This window comes from Xylocopa sonorina, chromosome 10 (genome assembly GCF_050948175.1).
Source record: "Xylocopa sonorina isolate GNS202 chromosome 10, iyXylSono1_principal, whole genome shotgun sequence".
Classification (NCBI taxonomy): Eukaryota; Metazoa; Arthropoda; class Insecta; order Hymenoptera; family Apidae; genus Xylocopa; species Xylocopa sonorina.
This window is the reverse complement of record NC_135202.1, coordinates 9183130-9202768: the sequence shown is the minus strand read 5'-3', so window position 1 is coordinate 9202768 and position 19639 is coordinate 9183130. Positions and strand designations below refer to the sequence as shown.

Sequence of the window (19639 nt, the reverse complement as noted above, 5' to 3'; positions counted from 1 at the left end):
ATGAAGCGTTATGGCGGGCGGCGCGATTCCGCGAACGCGGCTCTGCTCGGTGACACGGTTCGAGGCCGCAGTTTCCGGCACGCTTGCCGCCACGTGCCTCGGATCCCGTTCACGGCGCCGGAGCGCATCCCCGTTTTCCGACAGCGGGAGACGCGAGAGAGGCTTGAATTTACGAGCGTTCTACCAAGCGCGTGCACGCGCGGTAACCTCGTGACCCGACCAGAGGGCGAGCTTAATAAATTACTGCCTTGTTCCAGAAAAGAAAAAAAAAAGAAAAACGAGAAACACACGGACGACGAGCGTTTCCATTCACCCCGCGAGCCGTTCGCTTTTTCGCCCTACCGTTCGCGAGTTCCTCCTCGCGTGGGTCGCAATATCATCGCGACCCCGCGAATTTCCGCGACGAATATTGCTGCCAGTTGAAATTACGAGCGATGCATGGCGCGCTAGGGGTTGCCTCGAATTTTAGGGGCGGAAATATCGCCGATGGACAGAATTAGAAGAGAAGTTGACTCTCTGACCGTGGTTCAGGGTAGTTTATGGGGTTGGAAAGTGGTCTTTTTTGGTGCGAACAGTGGAATTGATTGGGGAGATTGATTAGAGGATCGTAATGGGGTTGAGTTGGTGTTCAGATAGGGTAGGAGAATAAATATGAAATTGGTTTGGAATGAAATTCACTCAGTGATGAAATACATGATTTATTTATGAGGACAAGAGATACAAAAGTTTCCAGAAATAATTTATTCATTTTCTAAATAGACACAATTATTTCATCCTGCTGCTTTGAAAAGGAAAGCTGACGTGTCATCAAGCTGACGTACAGGTGGGTGAGGATGCAAGATCGGTCGTTTGCGGATTCCCTTTGGTCAAAAGCGAAGGTATCTCTGTTCTCAGCGAGGGGATTGATGAATTTCTGGCGTGAGCGAAATCGTGCAGATCTCCGTGGCTAAATAAGCCATGGCGGGCTGGCTGGTATTCGTGCTGTTAATTAAGCGGGGAATTAGTCGGTCGTGAAATTCCGTGGACCTTGCGGAATTTCTGCTTCGTTCTCTTGTCCGAGTTCACCATCGACTCCGTTCTTTCACCCTTAAGCTTGTCTTCTTACTCGATCTTGACTCTTTACGGACATATTTTCCGTTTCTGCTATCAGTTTTATCTCTCTGCTTAGCTTTCTGAAGATGGATCGACTGATTTACTAATTACAGAAGAAACGATCGTCTACGCAAAGTAATGGCACGCGCGAGATAAATATCTCGAATAGCGTGGACCATCCGTTCCACTGTATCTTATCCCATATCCATAACGCCATGAAAGTCGTGGCTCGTAATTCACGATCTTCCAGAGCGACGCAAGAAACAGTATCGACGCATGTAAACGCGATCGAAGGGTGGCGGATAGGAGCGTTTGAAAATTCAACGGCGAGGCGAGCTCCCGTTGGCCGGTCTCTAATTTACGAGACTGCCGTGACGGGCATCCACCGGGAAAGAGTTTACAGAACGTGTCTTTTGATCTGCCTCGCCTTTCGCCGTGTATACAGACTTCGTCTATTTCCTCTCCAATTTCCGTTTCCTTGTTTGCCGTTTGCCGTCCTCCGATGACGGTTCGATAAATATTTTACGTGTCGTCCATACCGTCGAACGCCGATTTCCCTGCACACCACGGGGACCTACGATGAAAAATGACGGATACGAAGGGCTCTGTAAACTTTTCGAAGGGAGGAGCTCGGCTATTTCCTTCTCGATGTAAAGTTCTACCGTTTCTGCTCTTACGTATCTTTTTACAAACGAGCGCTATTTTTTATTCAGACTCGGTTCGTTTGCAGAAATTGTTTGCTTCGTTAATGGGTATAGTTTGATTTAGGGGATGACTTACAAAAGTTTCGCGTTTATTCCACAGAGTCTCTCTTAGAATCGAGATACTCCTTTACATTGGAAATTTCATTCTACTTTGCGATATAAATTATTTCATGAAAATTACCTTGTATATCTTAGCATCTTTTGATTGACTACTAAATTAATCTACCTTTGAAGGGTCTACATTTACTTTGCCTACGAGTTGCTCGAGGAGATCTCCTCGCGGGGACTTGAAATGCCAAAGGAAGCTTTCCAGGCAATTTCCCGAATTTTCTACCCCAGCTTTGTCGCAAACAGTAATTTAAATTTCGAAAACTTTCCGCGTCACTGTAAATTATTTTCTCCCTAGAAGTTGCCCGGAATTTCTTCCGTTTAAGAAACTTCTGCGTATCAAAGCAAACTTCCCGAACGATTTCCCATATTTTTCATCGGAAGGGGAAACAGTGCGGTCTTAATTAAAAAAAAAAAGACAAAAATAAGAAACAAGTGGTCGAGAACTATCTTAGAACGATTAATTTCTCGTTTCCACCCGAACGAAAATGCGAAGAGGAAGGAAAAGAATCGCCACGGATGGAAAGTTTGGAGTTGCCCGTAATAATTGCAAGTGTTTCGCAGAAGTTGCGACGGAAAGTTTAATCTCCGAAATGGCAGGGAGACCACGTTAGCGGTAACCGTCTTTAGCACGGCAGGGGTGGCTCGAGTGTGTCGTGCGGGACCAGCGAAGGGATTGGGAATCGAGGGTGCTTAGCACGCGACTTTGCAAGGCCGCTACGTGGGAGGCCATTTTATAACCAATTAGTTTCCCTCTTTAAGAAACTGCCTACGGAAGTAGCACTCCACCGTCCTTCGCCTCGGTCGAAGTGGCTGACCAGAATAGAAAATCATTCGACCGGCGATGACTTCGCGGGCAGGATTTGTCACGGACGAAAAACCGGGAGAACAATGCCTGCCGGTTATCGCGATCGTCGATCGGAGATTAGACCCGAGTGATTCCTTTAATTAATTCCGTTTAACCCCTCGGAGACTCCTCCCGTTTCCACGCGAGATCCAATAGAAATTCAGGGCTGAATGTTCCATTTGCCCGTTTCTTCTTTTTCTTTTTTTTTTTTAAATAACAAATTGCTGCTTTTTGATAGGATTCTAACGTGCACTGGTATCTCGAATGTAACAGGGAACCGTGAAATGGTACGCGAGAATTCTACCCCTAATGGAGTGGAAACGAATTTTAATCGGGGGTTGGAAAAATAAAAGCTCGCCGTTAGAATAGGGGATAATTGTAATTGATCGATTCGAACGGCGCGATGGGAGGGGTAAAAAAAAATTCTCGCAGCGAATTGAATTCGATTTAATCAAGTCTCTTAACCTTCTTTCAGATCCCTGACCGCAGGAAAAAATCAAACGCCGGCAGTTTCGTTCGATCGCCGCTGGATTATCCTGTCCTGTCGTTCCAGGGATCCGATTTTAATGAAAGCCTTCTTCGGTAAGTCCATTCACCAGCCTCGAATTCACTGACGATCATGGACGAGCAATTATCGAGAACAGAAAAAAAAAAGGAAATCTCACATCTCGTCCGGTTTTCGAGTAGAAAAAAATTCGCGATGGTCGAGGAATTCCACGATCGATATCAACGGCTTGAAAATCAAATCGTTTCGAGCTTCTCGAGAAAGAATCAACCCTCTCGTCGAGCATTTCAGCGGATCCGTTCGAGTTAATTGAACATAACAGCGAAGACAAACTGGTGAACGAGTTAAGAACCCGTGGTGATCGATCCCCGGGGTGCAAAGAGGGGCTGGCTGGAGGATCCTCCCTCGACGTTTCTCGCCGCGTGTACCTGCAATCTGGTACGCGATACTCCCTTATCCCGCGTGTCTGGTCGAATTCGTGTCGGTAGGGAGAAATATTCTCGTATTCAGCGTCTTCCGTGCTCCCGCGTGGTAAAAACACGCACGGAATCCACGATGTTGCAACCCTCTCTCGAGCTTATGCTCGATGATAGATACGAGGGTAGCTCGAAATCAGGACCACAATACGGACGGAGATCGAGGTTCGCGGGGTGGCTGCCGCCACGACTCGGATCTATGCATCCTCCAATTTACCAGGGCGGCTCTATTTGTGAAGAGGAAACGCTCGTTTAACGAACCGCGTGTATACTCTTCTCATTTCCCCCGCCTCGCTCCCTTTCCAACACGATCACTCGTTCATCGCTCGCGATTCGCCAGCGTGGCTGATCAATGACCGACTCGTATCACTTAATCCCGTTACGATACTCGTGGACGTCCCGCGCATTACGTAAAACGAGGGCAATTTATTAAATCGCCCCAGGGTTGTCGCGTCGCGTATCCTCGTCGTCGACGATCCTCCGTAACAGAGGGTTAATTAACATCGATGAGAGAAGAATTTCACACGTCGAAATTTTCGACGAACGAGTTATCGCAGGTCTTGATAACTTCTAGTTTACCCCTTTGCGAGCCTGGTTTATAGAGAGTCTAGGTAAAGACGATCGACAGAAGGCAGGGAATCTCGAAAGAGAATTGCGGCACACAGAGTCGAGGAACGTTCGAACGACGTTAGAAAAACAGCGAGCGATTTAGCACGGGTCGACGATTCGAAACAATGGGGCGGCGGGACAGGGTGCGGGACAGTGGAAACGGTATATACGTGTTCAGACGAATCCAGGCCAGATACTGATAATCCGTGAAGGGATCTCCGAGCGATTTGTCCTAGTCCCTCGATCCACGCTTCCTCTCCGCCCTTGCTTAGTTATCTGCCGTTAGTCCCGCCCTTCTGTTCTGTTTCTACGGTTCACGGTATTATCGGTGACGGTAACGAATCGCTTGTCATTCCTGTCGGCGAATACGTAATGCGCGACATAATTTACGGCCCCGACAGTCGCTCGAATAATCGAATTAATTTGATCGTCCGCCGCTATGATTGCCCTAAATTAATTCCGTCTCTGCCTCTCCCGCGGAACCGATATATTTTCTGCCTTTAATGGGTTCGTTTCGCGCACCTCCGGCTGAGCAATCGATGGATTTCATTTCCTAATCGTTCGTAATTACTTTAGCGTTAAATTCGTTGCCTTCGCGAGCGAAGGATTCCAGTTACAAACGACTAGAAGCGTACGCGGTGCTTTTTATTGAGTCGCACTACTTGCATCGACTCGAAGACGCTTATGGTTTATCTCTACTACTTGAACAATCTTTCTTCGTCGATTTCTATGCTTTTCTATTTGAGAACTGAATCGGGGAGATTGTTTTATGTATTTTGCGTGAAATTACTTTCGTTTCACTCGGACAGTGACTAATTAATCGTAATTATGCTCTAGAAACGATGGTTTAAACGCTCGAAGAACTTCTCGCTTCAATTGCGAGTTTCCTGACGGATTCTTCCGCAGAAATTTTTCGTCCAGTCTACTTTACTATCCTCCACCGCGAGAAAATAATGAAACTTGCTCGATTAGTCAGAAAGTTCGTAAACGAGACTGGCCTGCTGGCCAACCGACACGGGGATGTCGCTTAAACCGAAGAAAACGACAGGAGGGACAAAGAAGTTATAATAATTCAGACCATCGACCTAATTTCGTGATCTCCCGGATTTCCCACGTAATCCTAGGCTCAATCAAAACTTGGCCTAAGTGTCCTGATCCCGATTACATCCGGAAATTGTCGTTCCGGAAACTTTCCGAGAGGATTTCGACGCCCGTGGAGTCTGACCGTGCGACCTTTCACGGTGTTTCGCCAAGTTAATGCAACCCAGAGGTTAGATCGCTGCCTGCGTTCTTCCTGTATATTTCTATCCACCATGGCGTCCCTCCTCGGGTGCCGGAAGTGCCTTCTGAAACCTCCCTCGAACATCGTTCGAAGGTACCATCGCTATCGATATCTTTTTTTCTAAATTCTGAAGGTACAAGTTTAATATCCAAAATAAAATCTTCTACGTTGCTTAAATTTGAAGGAAGGACGATGCTTCGAACGAAATTAAAGTAGAAAGTTCTCGCGATTACAGAATAATCTGTTTGCTCTCGTGTCTCGCAGTTGCAAGGGACAAAATGATCGTTCGCTCGGCGAGCAAAGCTCGAAGGCTGAAGGGAACGTTCCTCGAGGCAGGGCCACTCGAGTCGGTCGAGTGATTTCTAGGGGGTGGGAATTTTTTTTTTTTTAGAGGCGACGGTCTTCGCGCGATTCCACCGCGGCGGAACAATGGCCTCCTCGACGAGCGTCGCCCTCCGTTCGAACCCGCTGGCCCCTTTTGTACCGGAAACAATGGAGCCCTCGGTTGAAAGAAGCCACCTCTCGTCCCCGCCGCGACTTCCGTCGCTCCTTTCGCGTGCACTCTGTCCTGACCCGCGCGGAACTCCCTTCGAGACCGCTTAATTCCATTCGCGGTCGAACAATCGACCGCTCGCCGACCAGGGAACCGCGATTTCGATCCCGCGACTCGAGCGTTCTCCACCGCCGCGAAAAGTTCGCGGTTACGGAATTTCGCGGGGGATGCGCTGCAAGTGTCGTGGGTTGATCGCGTGTCCTCACGTTGCTTTCATTTCGAGGGTTGTTTCTACCACGTTGAAGAAGTCGCGCGTCGAATCAATGGAAATTGACGGGGTGGTTTACGAAAAGGTTGAGGAAAGTTTTGAGGTCTCAAGTTTTACCGTGAAAGGGTTGTGCCAATCCCAAATCTCGACAAGTTCGCGGTTACGGAAATTCGCGGGGGATGCGCTGCAAGTGTCGAGGGTTGATCGCGTGTCCTCACGTTGCTTTAATTTCGAGGGTTGTTTCTGCCACGTTGAAGAAGTCGCGCGTCGAATCAATGAAAATTGACAGGACGGTTTACGAAAAGGTTGAGGAAAGTTTTGAGGTCTCAAGTTTTACCGTGAAAGGGTTGTGCCAATCCCAAATCTCGACAATTTCGCGGTTATGGAAATTCGCGGGGGATGCGCTGCAAGTGTCGAGGGTTGATCGCGTGTCCTCACGTTGCTTTGATTTCGAAGGTTGTTTCTGCCACGTTGAAGAAGTCGCGCGTCGAATCAATGGAAATTGACGGGGTGGTTTACGAAAAGGGGAAAGTTTCGAGGTCTCAAGTTTTGCCATGAAAGGGCTGTGTCAACTACGAATCTCGACGCGAAACAATGGTGAAATCGATCGAAAAACCTCGTTCGATCCGTTTGAATAATTTCGAGGGCTGTCAACGCGGAGGGACGCCACCCCTTCGCGTTTGACTTACGATTTCCAATCGATGGCCGGTGGATAATTAGCCTAATGACAAAACGTGACGCGCGACGAATAAACGAGAGATTCGGGCTGTCGTGCGCGTTATTTCCGACGAATTACGCCATTTGATCGCAGCCTGGAAACGTTTATGGAGCCTGTCCGCGGCCCGTTTCACGTTTCCCCTCTCTCTGGGCCAATATCCGGTGATTACAGGCTCGCGGTTTAAGATCAACTAACCGAAACGCGAGCCGTGTCGTCCCGTTTCTGCTGCTGGACATTGTTTCCATATTTTCGTTTCCTCTCTCTATCGATTTTACAATTGCGTTTAACCTTTTTGGTGAAGGTGATCGTGATAAAAGTTTGAAGCTTTTTTTGGAGGTGATTCATTTATTTAGAATTAATCGAAATGTTGTTTGATCAAATTTAATTAGTTCTCGGTTGCGATGCGGTAATCCTGTTGATTAGTTAAGGAAATTGTACCCACAGAGACTATTAATTATGCTCTCTAACGTAAAACACCCCAATCGCGTCCATATAATCACCGACTTTCTACCTGGCTAAATTTGTCACCCTTGGATTTCGATCCCCATGAAGCCCATCCTACGAGGCATAAGCTTCGACTAATTTGCGCTAATTTCCCACTGCGACACATCTTACGAGAACCACCCACGCGTGTACGTATCGAGAACGTCCTACGCCAGGAGTGTTCTAATTTTATCGCTTTTCCATCGAACCTGCTACCGATTCTAAAGTTTCCTCATCTTCGATTCTCGAACATTTTCCGCCTAGATTCAAAATTAGAAAGACAAATCCCGCGCTAATAAAGTCTCACGTCTCCCATAATTTAATCCACCACCACCCTTCGCATCAATCTCCACTATCTTCCAATTCAACCCCATCATAGATCGCAATTTGGAGTAGCAAAATTTTACCACCAATCTCTCCAAGCCTGCAAACATTTAGTCGAGAGTATCTCTGAATCCCGCACTCCGCGGAGCTTAATTAACGAGACACAACACCCGTCGTGGCAGCGTCAATTTTCAGCCGCGGATCAGCTGGTCGGATCCACGAGATGCTCGCGTCGGGTGGCGATAAAACTCGTCTCGGTTTCGGGTGTCCACTTTTGACCGTCGATCCGTGCTTATTGCTTCCGTCTGTCCACGCGAATTGTTCATCAGCGTCGATCCACTCCAGCCTTATAACCGAGGAAGGGTTAACGAGGCCGTGGGACGCGATTGGACCCGGTTCGTAACCGGTTATCGAGCGGGCCAGCGCGGCAAAGTAGCCGCGCGGATTTTTCCGCCGCGACCACCGCGTGCATTACCGCTCGCCCCCGTCGATAACGAACCATAATGGCGGCGGTGTATCCGATTAAACCTGGCGAGGAGGGCTCCAATCCGGGGAATTTGTTCGCGCGTCACCGCTCGAGCGAAAATCCGCGCCCTCGCGGCTGGCTAACGTAATGGAACGGGGGTGGCTCGAGGGGGTGGAAATAACGCGACCGCGCTCGGGAATCTTCCTGTGCGGAGACCTTTCTGACCTGCGTTTCGCGAATAGAGGGATGAATGGTGGATAACTAGGCTAGGGATGTTTATGCATTCATGAGAAATTTAGATGCGCTGAAAGCGCGGCGTGCATCATGTGTGCAGGGGTGTGTGAAACGTCCGACCGGTGACGTGCGAGTTGAACGAATGTATTTGGTTTTGGGTATCGTTTTTTTTACTTTTCTCAGTTCTCTGCGTGGGATCGTACGAGCGTCCGATCGATTAGTCCATCGTGAGTCGGTAGATTCGATGCGACTGATATTGATTTAGAGGATCGTTGCACGTGTTGAAATTTCAATTGCGAGAGTCGTGTAGGAGACTTACGCGTGGTCGACAGTGACGAAGGACTGCGATATCAATCTTCGACGCCACCGTTCACCTTCCAAGAGGTATCCTAAAAAGCATTGGGAGGACGTGCAATTTTTGTGTAAAATTAGTTAGATGATGTCGTTTGTAATCAGAGGGAGAACCGCAAGGATTGGTATTTAAGCGGATTTGCCTTCTCTGATCGTTCATATGCGTCGATGCACAATTAGAGCTCGTCGTTTATGGGATTCATCGAAATTAATTAACAAGGAAAGGACACGTTTAACCAGTGGATAATTCTAGTTACGGCCAGACAAAGAGTCTGACCGTTGCCACGATTGGTAATTAAACTACTTTCTCTTTGTGACCGCCCCCGCGTGTTCCACGGTAGAGATGGACAAACAGAGACAGACAAGAGGGAGAAGACCGGCTCTGAATGCCAATGAAGCATATTAAAGTCAATACCAAGCGTACAGACTGTGTTTGCAGCGTGCTTCCGGGTAACGTGGACGCGCGAGGGGTGAGAATGGGGAGGAAAGGAGCCGCGGCATTTTCGTTCGTTAATTTACCAGTCTGTCCATCGTCTGCTTCGTTTTTCTCAAATTTTTTTCTAATTTCCACGAGCATTCGTCGAATTTTAAAAATCTCCGCCTATGCGAACGTCACATCCGCGATGACGTCTACCCTTTTTTTTTTTAATAGCTTTGACGACGAGTTTTTCAGTTTTACTTCGGGTTTCCCTTTGTCGGTCTGAATTTTAGTGGAAAGTGGTTTTTTGATCAAATTTCAGGAACAATGAACCAGCATTACCTTTCGAGTAATTTCATGCAGAAATTCGTTCCATTTTTCATTTCGCGACTGCGTGGCAGATCGAAACTTGTCGCTCTTTATGAAGAGCATTTGAAATCATAAATATTCGTAATATAATTTCTCGTTATAATTCTTCCATTAAAAATTCGTAGATCCGTTTCATCCCGTTCGTTAGTAGAATCATAATCGGCGGAAGCTTCCGTTTCCTCTCGCGTGCCGTTCAATTTACCATTCAGTCATCAGACTCGCCGTAGTTGCATCGAATTTAATTAATGTAATCGGCGCACGAGTGGAAATTAATTAAATTAACGGTTGATTAAATTGATCGAGTCGTCCATTTCTGTATTGCAGTACTTAATCGAGAGGTACGACGGGTTACCGTTTTTTTAATACACTTAAAGGGACTGCCTTTCTGATCAATTAGAAGAACGTAGGGGCGCTGTCGAAGGGTTGAATTTTTTTAGGAATACCTACGATGAAACGTTTGATTCGATGTTACTTCTTTTACATATAGATCGAATTCGTGTTATTTGGCAGGGAACTCGACATTTTCTTACGCTCTTATGCTAACGCAGACTCTACCCGGGGGACGCTTCCCTGCGGGACCGTGAAATATCGCGTTCGTTGGGTACCCGAGATTCGTTTAACTTTTGTTGGGGATACGTGTTCCATAAAGGCTTCTGTGCATCAATATTTTAACAAACACTTCTTATCGTGCTACAAGTTGCGAAATTTCTCCGCTTTGCAAATTCTCAAGAAACAGAATTCTGAAAAAGGGAACACGATCTCGCTCTCCAATTATCTCGAAACGCAAAATCCACTGTCAAGTAAAAAAAATTGATGCAGTTCAAGCGGCAAATACGAAGAAAAGTCTGTAAAGGCCATTGTCAAAAGTAATTCGTTGAGAGGAAGAATAAAGGGGATAGAAACGAAAGAGGTTTCGGTCGCGAAACGAATCAGAAGGCGGAAGGTCCTCGCGCGGGGGTTGGATCCTCGCGAAGGGTGGTCGCTTCCGGTGGGACGGCGCGTGAACGCGTAATTATGGCGGCGCACGAAGCACGAACGCGTGCACGCAATCACAGGGCCGGCTATTGCTGTTTGGCCATTGACAAATATTGACATTCGAGTGACGTCCCGTGTTAGGACCACGTACAGGCTAACTCGAGTCAATTGGGTTAATTGAATCGCAGCGCGGCGCTGGAAAACGCGCTCGGGACAATCCGCAAATTGTCGCGCCGCCCCATCGGTCGATTCGTCGATTCCGTTCACCGCCAGAAAGAAATTTCCCGTTCTCATACCCGAGGCTCGACGATCAAGATTAAATTGCGCTCCTCGCGTTTCAACCCCCTTCGATTTTTTCGTGAAATATTATTTTTTATGAACATCGCTCAATCGCGAGTACGGCAACGAGAAGGGAACCAGGTCAGGTTTGCTTTCGCGGATGGAATTTTCCGAAAAATCGAGGGAAACTCGCGGGAGATTTCTGAAAACGTAGCGACCTGAGATAAAAATAGTGTCTGAAGGATGTCCCAAGAAGCATTGGACTAGTTTCCGAAGCAAACACCACGAATGGTCGTTTCTCGATGGCGTGGTGGCCCTCCATGATCGTCTAGAACGTTGGCGCCGTATAACTTATAATGCCCGCGCTCTCATGGCGGCGAATCGTTCGAAAGAGACGACGGGACCGAGAAAATCATACGAAATCGTGCGTCACGTTGACGTTGACGAAGAATCCTCCCGCGTGGACGGCGAATTTACGTTTGCAAGGTCGGCGCCGCGCGTGTTATGCCACCGTGGCTCGTAATAGTAAAATCTGAGATGACTGCGGCCAGTCCCAGGATCCCGACGACGTTTATCGGTCTCTGCGTTTGTTCAACACTTTTATAGCTTAATTGCAAACTGAATTCTTGGACCGTACAGTGGGAACGATATTTTTTAACTTGCATGTGACTTTCGAATACCTCTCCATGGTTTAAAAGAATTAATCGCGACGATCGAACCCAAGAAGACGAGGCGCTTCCGTAGCAGAAGAAAGAGGGTAGTTTCGTACAATTTCTGAATAAACTCGGACGACAAGGAAAGGTCTAAATTAGCCAACGATATTTCTTAACTTGCACATGACTTTTAAATACTCTTCCGTCGTTTAAAAAATTAATCTCGACGATTGAAGCCAAGAAGACGGACTTCCGGTAGCGAAAGAAAGAGGGCAGTTTCGTACAATTTCTGAGTAAACTCGGACGATAATTAAAGGTCTAAATTAGCCATGGTCCGTAGTAGCCGTTCATCAGCGGATTCCATGGAAATTCGCGGTTTCGCGAAACGAAACAAACGCGATTATTAGGGTCGAGCACGGGGGTGGTCTTGGCCGCAACGAGGGGTGGAAATCTTCTTCCGTATCTGCTTGGGCCCGGCGCCGGCGAACTTCTCCGCAGACGTACCGTAGTTAATAATACCTTGTTAAGTGGCTGGCCTTGTTCGGTGCACTTAAGTCATGCATACTGTATGCGGGGAAGCGTGCAATGTACAGGCTCGAAATTACAGCCCTGATTTACGTCAATATTATCGTCCGCGTGCGGGGAAACACGAGCAACGAAAGTTCCGCGCTCCCAGAAACCAGACGGAACGTAGAAATTGGATCGAGAGGAATCCCTGTGTGATTTTAGCCGGTGAATTTTCCGAAATTATTCGTTTCTCGTGCCAATTGCCGATAATGGTCCTCGAGTTGACGTTGCTCCTGGCAAAATTGGAATTATTTGGAAATTAGTATTATTCGCAGTGGTAATTTTTATTCGATCACGCATACTCCTCACGTTCTCGTTATTCAATTGTAATTTTTGCATACTTCGTACGGTTCGCTTTATCGTTAAATGTCTCGGATAGTTCGCCGTCAAAATTCAACGACGGTTACGTCGCGATGACTTCATCTCCTGCACGCGTTCCATCTACGAGCAACATTCCCCGTTTCCGTCGGATCCACCGCTGGCAACCCTTTTGTTCCACCGAAGGAAATTGCATTCTTAAAGCCGCTGAAGGAGCGTGCGCGTGTACGTACGTATATATCAACGAGGGGTGCACCGCCGCGTCTTTTGTCTTCGCTCGCCAGGCTTTAATCGTTTGCGCTTGAATTATTTCCCTCGCTGGAGGACCGTCTCGACTCGGACACGACGGAACGCGTGACCATCTTATCCGAAAACCGTTTTTCGTCCCCTCGAGAGACGGAGAGTCCGTCAGACAGTCAAATATTTGGACGACGCCATTGAAAAAATGTCGAATCAGAGCGATAAAGCTTGGGTAAAGGATATTTTTCAGGCAGAGAAGATTGCAGGGTTTCACAAACATTCATCAGAGAATATCAATCAGAAGACTTAAGAGAATGTTGAACGATTGAACGTATCTCGAAGATTGTTGTTAAAAATGAGATACACGAATTTGCAGGAGGGTGTAGTCCTCGTAGGCAAAGGGACAGACTGAATCCACGAAATGAACCAGCTCGATTCAATTATGCCTTAATTTAACTCGCTCTGTAGATCTATTCGAAACATCACTATCATCCCCAACGGCGACGATTGACCCGTGAACTTCGTATTCGTAACTCGACGCGAGCGCAGACGTAATACCGTGGGCTGCCAGGGTTCGCATCCAAACAGAGAGTAACCGCCCTAATGAAACCGAAATTGCTCGCAGCTTGTTTGAGTCAGACTGTCGCCTGAAGGGGGTTCAAGCTCGCACCGTTTCTCACCCCCCGTGAACTTCCGTTTCTTCGAACGTCCTCGGTCGATCGACGTCCGATCGAACTCTGACAACTCGACGCCTAATTTCGCGAGCATTCCTACTTTAATGTTCCAGCTAAACGTTTGCATTCGAGGAGCCAATTAAAATTAATTTTCGATTAGCAAACCCTCGAGTTGCGTGAAAATATTTACTCGCGATATTCACTGGCGAGTTTATTAAAGAAAAATGCGTGGATCGCTCCAGAACGAACCGGATTTCCGGCATATTTTTCGGGGAACCTGCGAACTGGCTTGGAGGGGAATTTTTAGTAAGAGCGGTTGCGTGTTATCGCGACGAATCGCGGGGCTAAATAGAGTGAAACGCTCGTTTCAAAGGAAGAGCCAGACAGAAAAGGAACGACGGCCAGACAGTTTTTTCCCGCGACTCTAATGGTTTACCCGGGCACCGGAAGTGGTGCTTGTGCGAGTTGCGCGCGATGTGGGCAAGCTTGATTAAAGCCCGCTACGGGGTAAATAGAAATTTCCTTTTTTTTTCCACCCTCGCTAATTTCATATCAGACGCATGGTAATTCGCTGTTAAAAAAAAATCCACCATATTCTGCTATACCGTTGAGCGCTTTCCCCTATTTACACGCGTAAAGTGTATACGTAAAAATGGCAGTGAAACGAATATTCCTCGTAAACAGTATTTCTCAACTATCGTGTATCTGACACGAATCGCTACTATTCTCAGAGTTTCAATTATCCACAGCGTTCCATCGATTGATTTCGAGTCCGTTGACCGCGATCGATTCCAATGTCCACTCGTTTCATCGAAGAACCATACCACCCTCTCGAGGAACGTTGCGTTTTATGGTCACCATACGTTCGTCGTTCCTTCAGCAATCATAAACTTCTCGAATCATGGTCAGGTGAAATATAAACGGCAACAGAAGACTCGAATAGCCTTCACCCAAAAGCTGATCGGCCAATTAGCGTTAACGAACACGCTTTTTCCCCGTTGGCGAACGCGGGACGATCAAAGGGTTTCTTCTCTGCGGTTCTCTTTTTTCCCCCAGCCGACAAGAGGAATAAAATGTTTGCGATCCGCGGACGATGAAGGGAGAGTAATAACTGGCCAGCTTAATAACCGACATCGTAGCCGATTAATGAAAAGGTCGGTGGAGCCTTTTGCTACTTCGTTGCGCCGGCTCGTCCCGCGGCCATTGTGCGATCCATGCCTCCATTATGAGGGCCCCGCAAAGATCAACCGCAATTTCTGCCTGCTTGATCGTCCGGCTCGAGACGATGCCGTAAAATTAACCAAACGGAATGGTAGTTAGCTTTTTCGTCCGACAATAGGGTGAGACAGGGGTTGGCGATGGCGAAATGTGGTTTGGATCTGTCGCGCAAGGGCTGCTCTCGAGGATCGCTTGGGTTTACATCCACTCACTTCGCGGTGCTGATGTTTTTAGTTCATTTTCTCTGTACCTCCAGCAGATATCGATTTTATAACACGATGCTGAGTGGATTAAAAAAAAATGTCTCTGATAAAAACACACGAAATGTGTGTAGTCTCTCGATTTTGTTGAAAATTGGAATTTCGAAGAAAAGTAGCGGCAAAGTAGCGGCTAACCGCGTCGCGTAACCCGTCGGGGTTGATCTAATCGTCGGAAACAATATTGCCACAAGCGTTGGCCGCGTTTTGCCGCGAGCACGCGACTGTTTCCTTGACAAAATGCGCGGCGTAATCGCGCCGGATCGCTGCTGCTACCTCCTGTAACGTAAATATTAACGTAGCACAGAGAACAAACTGGAGATCGGTGTTTACGGACCCAGTGTGCCACCACGGCTTCCTGGACACGGATCGATCACGCGGATCGCGCTGCCATCCACCACAGGCGACGATCCTCCGGATTCTTCGCCTGGGTTTCATCTCGACAGAAGGGGTTGTAACGCGAGGTAACGATTTTAGAAATCGAGATCCGGATTCGTTTCTATTTCGACGAGATGTAATTTCATTCCACAACTGGTACGAATAATTTATATATTTTTTTTTTTTGGAGAACGAATCGAATTGTAGTTTGAGTTTGTTCCTCGGACAGGATCAATTTTATTTCGCGCGGTTGGAAGAAACCTCAGCCTTCACTGCGAGATGAAATAATCTTTCGAATATCGTTCGGAAAAATTGTTTCGCTCGTCTCTTTGATATTCATGAATATTTTTCCATCTATGCTTCAGACATTGAAATATCTGCTTACCCAGATTCATGGATGCGATGCGTTCGGAATAGCACCAGCCTTACGTCACTTCCAACGATAGATCGTAGAGTGCAACTCGACGAGACCGCTTTAGTCGACTTCCTTAATTAAACTTAACTCTATCCGATACCGTTTTGACTTAATAAAAAAAAAGTATGTAATCCAAGGTACAAGATCATTAACTCGCGAAATTGTACACTTTCATTAATCATTATAAGCGCCAGCGTGTTATCGTTGGAAGAAAAACCCACTATCTCCCCATCAGAGTTACCAAGCAAATGCCACCCTAACGAGGGTCGATGGAAAATTCAACGGCATAATGAGAGTCGTGGAGCACAGCCGAAAGAGGAGTGTGTCATTAAAGAAATCCAGGTCTCTGGACATTTTTCCACGCTTTTTGGACACTCTTCGATGGGTGTCGCGCAGAAGGGGTGGGTGACAATTCAAGGGGACGACGCGAGGAATTTCTCTCGACCGTGGACGTAAATTTTGTATCCACCGCCACGCGAGAAGAAAACAGCTGGAGGTCTCTAAAAAATTCTCAGCCTGCAGGCTAAACCAACGCGCGACCGGGTGAATCGAAAGTTTCGCGTGATCACGAGTGCCAGCCAATTTACGTTCGCGTCGTCGTTGTTTCAGCCCACGTTTAGGCACCTTTGACATTTCTTCCGCCCCGTCCCTTCGATTTAACCGGATCCTTCCCAGCCAACTTTCTCGCAACGGTTGTTATCGAAGTTCCCGAACGTGTTGGCGGCGAAGGAGGGGCAGAAAAAAAAGAGAAATTTGCCTTCGATGATTTGTACGGCGGTGCGATCGAGTGGTGGGCGGATTTTAAACGTCAGAATAAACCGAGGGTAGGAGACAACGTTTACTTGTAACGCGCTTGGTTCTCGAGGAAATTGAACCCAGAGATTGCTCCTATAGACGCTCGTTTCGCTGTCTGGCTACTTCAACTCTCGGCTCCGTATCTACTTGCGCGATACCATCTCTCTTTAATCAGATCGAAGCGTTTCCCTTTCAAACAATTTAAACTTCTCCTCATCTCGAACATTTTTTTTTTTAACGTATTAACCCTTATCCTTTAAAGTGATCTTATTACACAATTTCTGTCCCACTTTTGCCCCTCGTGGAAGAATATTCCTCCGACTAAAAGCAATCGTTATTACCTTCCGAAAGATCTTTTTAATTACACTGTTCCTCGTTATTTCTCTCGGTCAATTAAGTCGCTCAGTCTCCTCGTTATTTTTTCGTTATTCCTCGAGAAGCGAGAAGGGGGGACGCGATAGAGGGCCGCGTCGTTCGTTACCATCGAGCGAACCGTGTTCCTCGCCGTCAGGACTGACGCGGTTCCTCAAAGGCAGCCGCGAGCAGTGAGCCCTCACGGCAGGGTTAACACACCGTTCGAGCCGTTCTTTATTCGCGGATCGTGGCTCGAAGACGAAACAGAGATGTGACCGATATTCAGTGGGGCGCGTGGGACGCTGCTGCGGGGGTGTGCGCTCGCGGCGCACGAGCGAGCGCTCCGCACGGGGGTGGAACGCGAACGCGCAGCGACGGCAAAGCGGAGGATACACACGGGACGGAGATGCGAACAGGATGGATCGAGCGTGGGGAAAATAAATAGACACCCTGGATGCGGTAATGATGAAACTGTTCGGCTCTAGTTAATGCGCGATACCGTGGGGCTTTTCAAAGGGAAATATTTGTGGGAGATTTGTTGATTGGAAATAGACGCGATTAACTCGTAAATACGAGCCTGCACGCTCGAGCGAACCCGAATCGGAACGCTGGTATTCGCCGGGAACATTGTCGAGCTGCGTTCCGCGCGATACTTAAAATCGCGCCGGATTTCGTTTGTTTGATTGATGACAGAGGCGTGTAGTTGATACTAATTATCGTCGAATGATACAGAGATATGCTCGTGACGTTCGGATATGAGAAATGAGATTTTGATGACGGTTAAATTTGACTCGCGGTAGCGATCGAGGAAGAGTTGGGGGTGGGTCGAGCGAGAGGGGAGCTCGATTGAATCCTACTGAAAGGTAGAAGTGACCGTCCGCTCGCGACGAACACCTCGAATGTCTCCTAAGGCCTCCTACACTCATTCCCAACATAGTTTCTCCCACGCAGTTTGCATTCTCGAGACACACGACGTTACAGTCGTGCCCGTGCCGATCTTCCAGCCTGCATCCCTCTCGATGGCCAGACATGTCGATATCGCGTACCAAAAGGAACCCTCGTCACGTGTTATTGATTCTTGCAAACGTTCCACCTAACGATCCGCACAAAAAGATATTACAACCCCAAATTTCTCCACCCTAAATCTCCTCGAACGCATCTCCTCTCTGACTGCTCGAATTTTTCGAAACACCACCGCCACGATCGTCTCCACGCTGACGTTTAAATCTCCGCCAGACGGTCGAAAGGAACCAGGCGCGGCCGAAACCCGCGTCGAGCCACCCTCGGACCGCGTTAGCTTTACCACCCCCTCGCGTCTTCGCGAGCTGGGATTTAAAAGCTGCGTAAAATGCGGATAAATTGGAGTGAAATGAATAGAAAAAGGGAAAGAGCGAGTGTGGGAGGCACGGTGGGTGCCTCCGGAAGGGCGAGAGGGGAACCAGAGGGAGAGAGGACGCGAGTTCCGACGGCGAGGCGCGCATGCGGGTGCAGCGGTGTCGCGCGCCCGGACCCTCAGTGCGCTCCTCACTCGCGACGCGTCCAGGACGATTCTCTCGGCCCTCCCGGGAGTCCCGAGGGACTCCGGGCATTCCTCGCGATCGCGACTCCCTCCTCGACCGCGGTTTCGACCAATCGCGCGCGGATAGTGCCGCGGATCTGCCACCAGAGAATCTGCTCCACGAGACCGTCAGGGATAGACGCAGGACATGTGCGATTCGACGACGATCGCGGACGAATTTTACGGTGAGGGATTGTGGAGCTATCGGTGAGATCGATGATCGAGATCGATGCAGGGATATCTGCTTCGAATTTTCCCTGCTCGACGAGTTCTCTCCGTCCCTGCGATTTTTCGATCATCCGTTTGTGGAAAGTATCGAGCCTGGATCGTATCGATGTACGATTTATAGTATGAATCGTGTAAAATGATCTATCGTGGTTTTCTGAGGAAGGAGTATTGTAAGTGCTTGCGAACAATGTATTTCAAATATCTGTCACATGTCAGTCCACCGGAAAATTCATTATTCCTAGGCTGATTTAATCATTCTAAGTTGCGTCCTTTCAAAGATAACTTCCAACTGCAGATACAAGCAAACAAAAAAAAATTAGAAAGGAAGAATAATCAAAGGTCTCGCCAAAGAGCTTCACCTATTCCCACGTCGAGCGTGGTTCTCCAATTGTTCCCCTTAAAAACGAACGATTGTTAGCGGAGAGCCCTCGAGTATTCGAACGCCGTTTGTGGGGCGGCCTTAAGCCCTTTTGTTACAAATAATTACACCGCGGAGGAAGCGAAAGGGGGACGCGTGATCCACGGCCATTAACGTTTAATCCAGCCGCGGCACTCGTTTGTTATTACTTTGTTTCTGTTCGAACGTTATCGTCGAACGTTCGTCGCCGATCGTGCACGCAACGCGAGCCCCTGAATCGGAATTAAAAACGACGTCGATTGCCGGTCGTACGCGACGATGCTTAACTCGCTGCCATCGTTCGACGTTGAATTATTCATCGACTGTTTCCCCTGCTCTATGCTGGCTGATACCAGTTGATACCCGACTCTTTTCCGCTCGCTTCGCCGCGGTTCTTTCGCGTCTCGTCGCGCACGCGGTGGATTCGCCCTCGAGAGTTCCGGAAGACGCCGTCTTCCGTCGTCTCGCGACTGGTAGCCCTTCGAACGATCCAGTTCAAGAGACGAGGATAGAAAAGATAGTTTTCTTCGACAGATTTTGTCGAGATTCACCATTTTCAGCTGATGTTGATATCTAAAGTTCAAGT

General features: G+C 48.0%; 1 long non-coding RNA gene across 1 annotated transcript in view; it reads left to right on the top strand.

The window, feature by feature from the left end:
- LOC143428019 (uncharacterized) overlaps window positions 1-19639 on the top strand; it is a 45323-nt gene that overhangs the window by 14606 nt on the left and 11078 nt on the right. Inside the window, exon 2 of the long non-coding RNA XR_013102386.1 lies at window positions 3227-3333. This is a non-coding gene — a long non-coding RNA (uncharacterized LOC143428019). The remainder of the gene's footprint in view (window positions 1-3226; window positions 3334-19639) is intronic.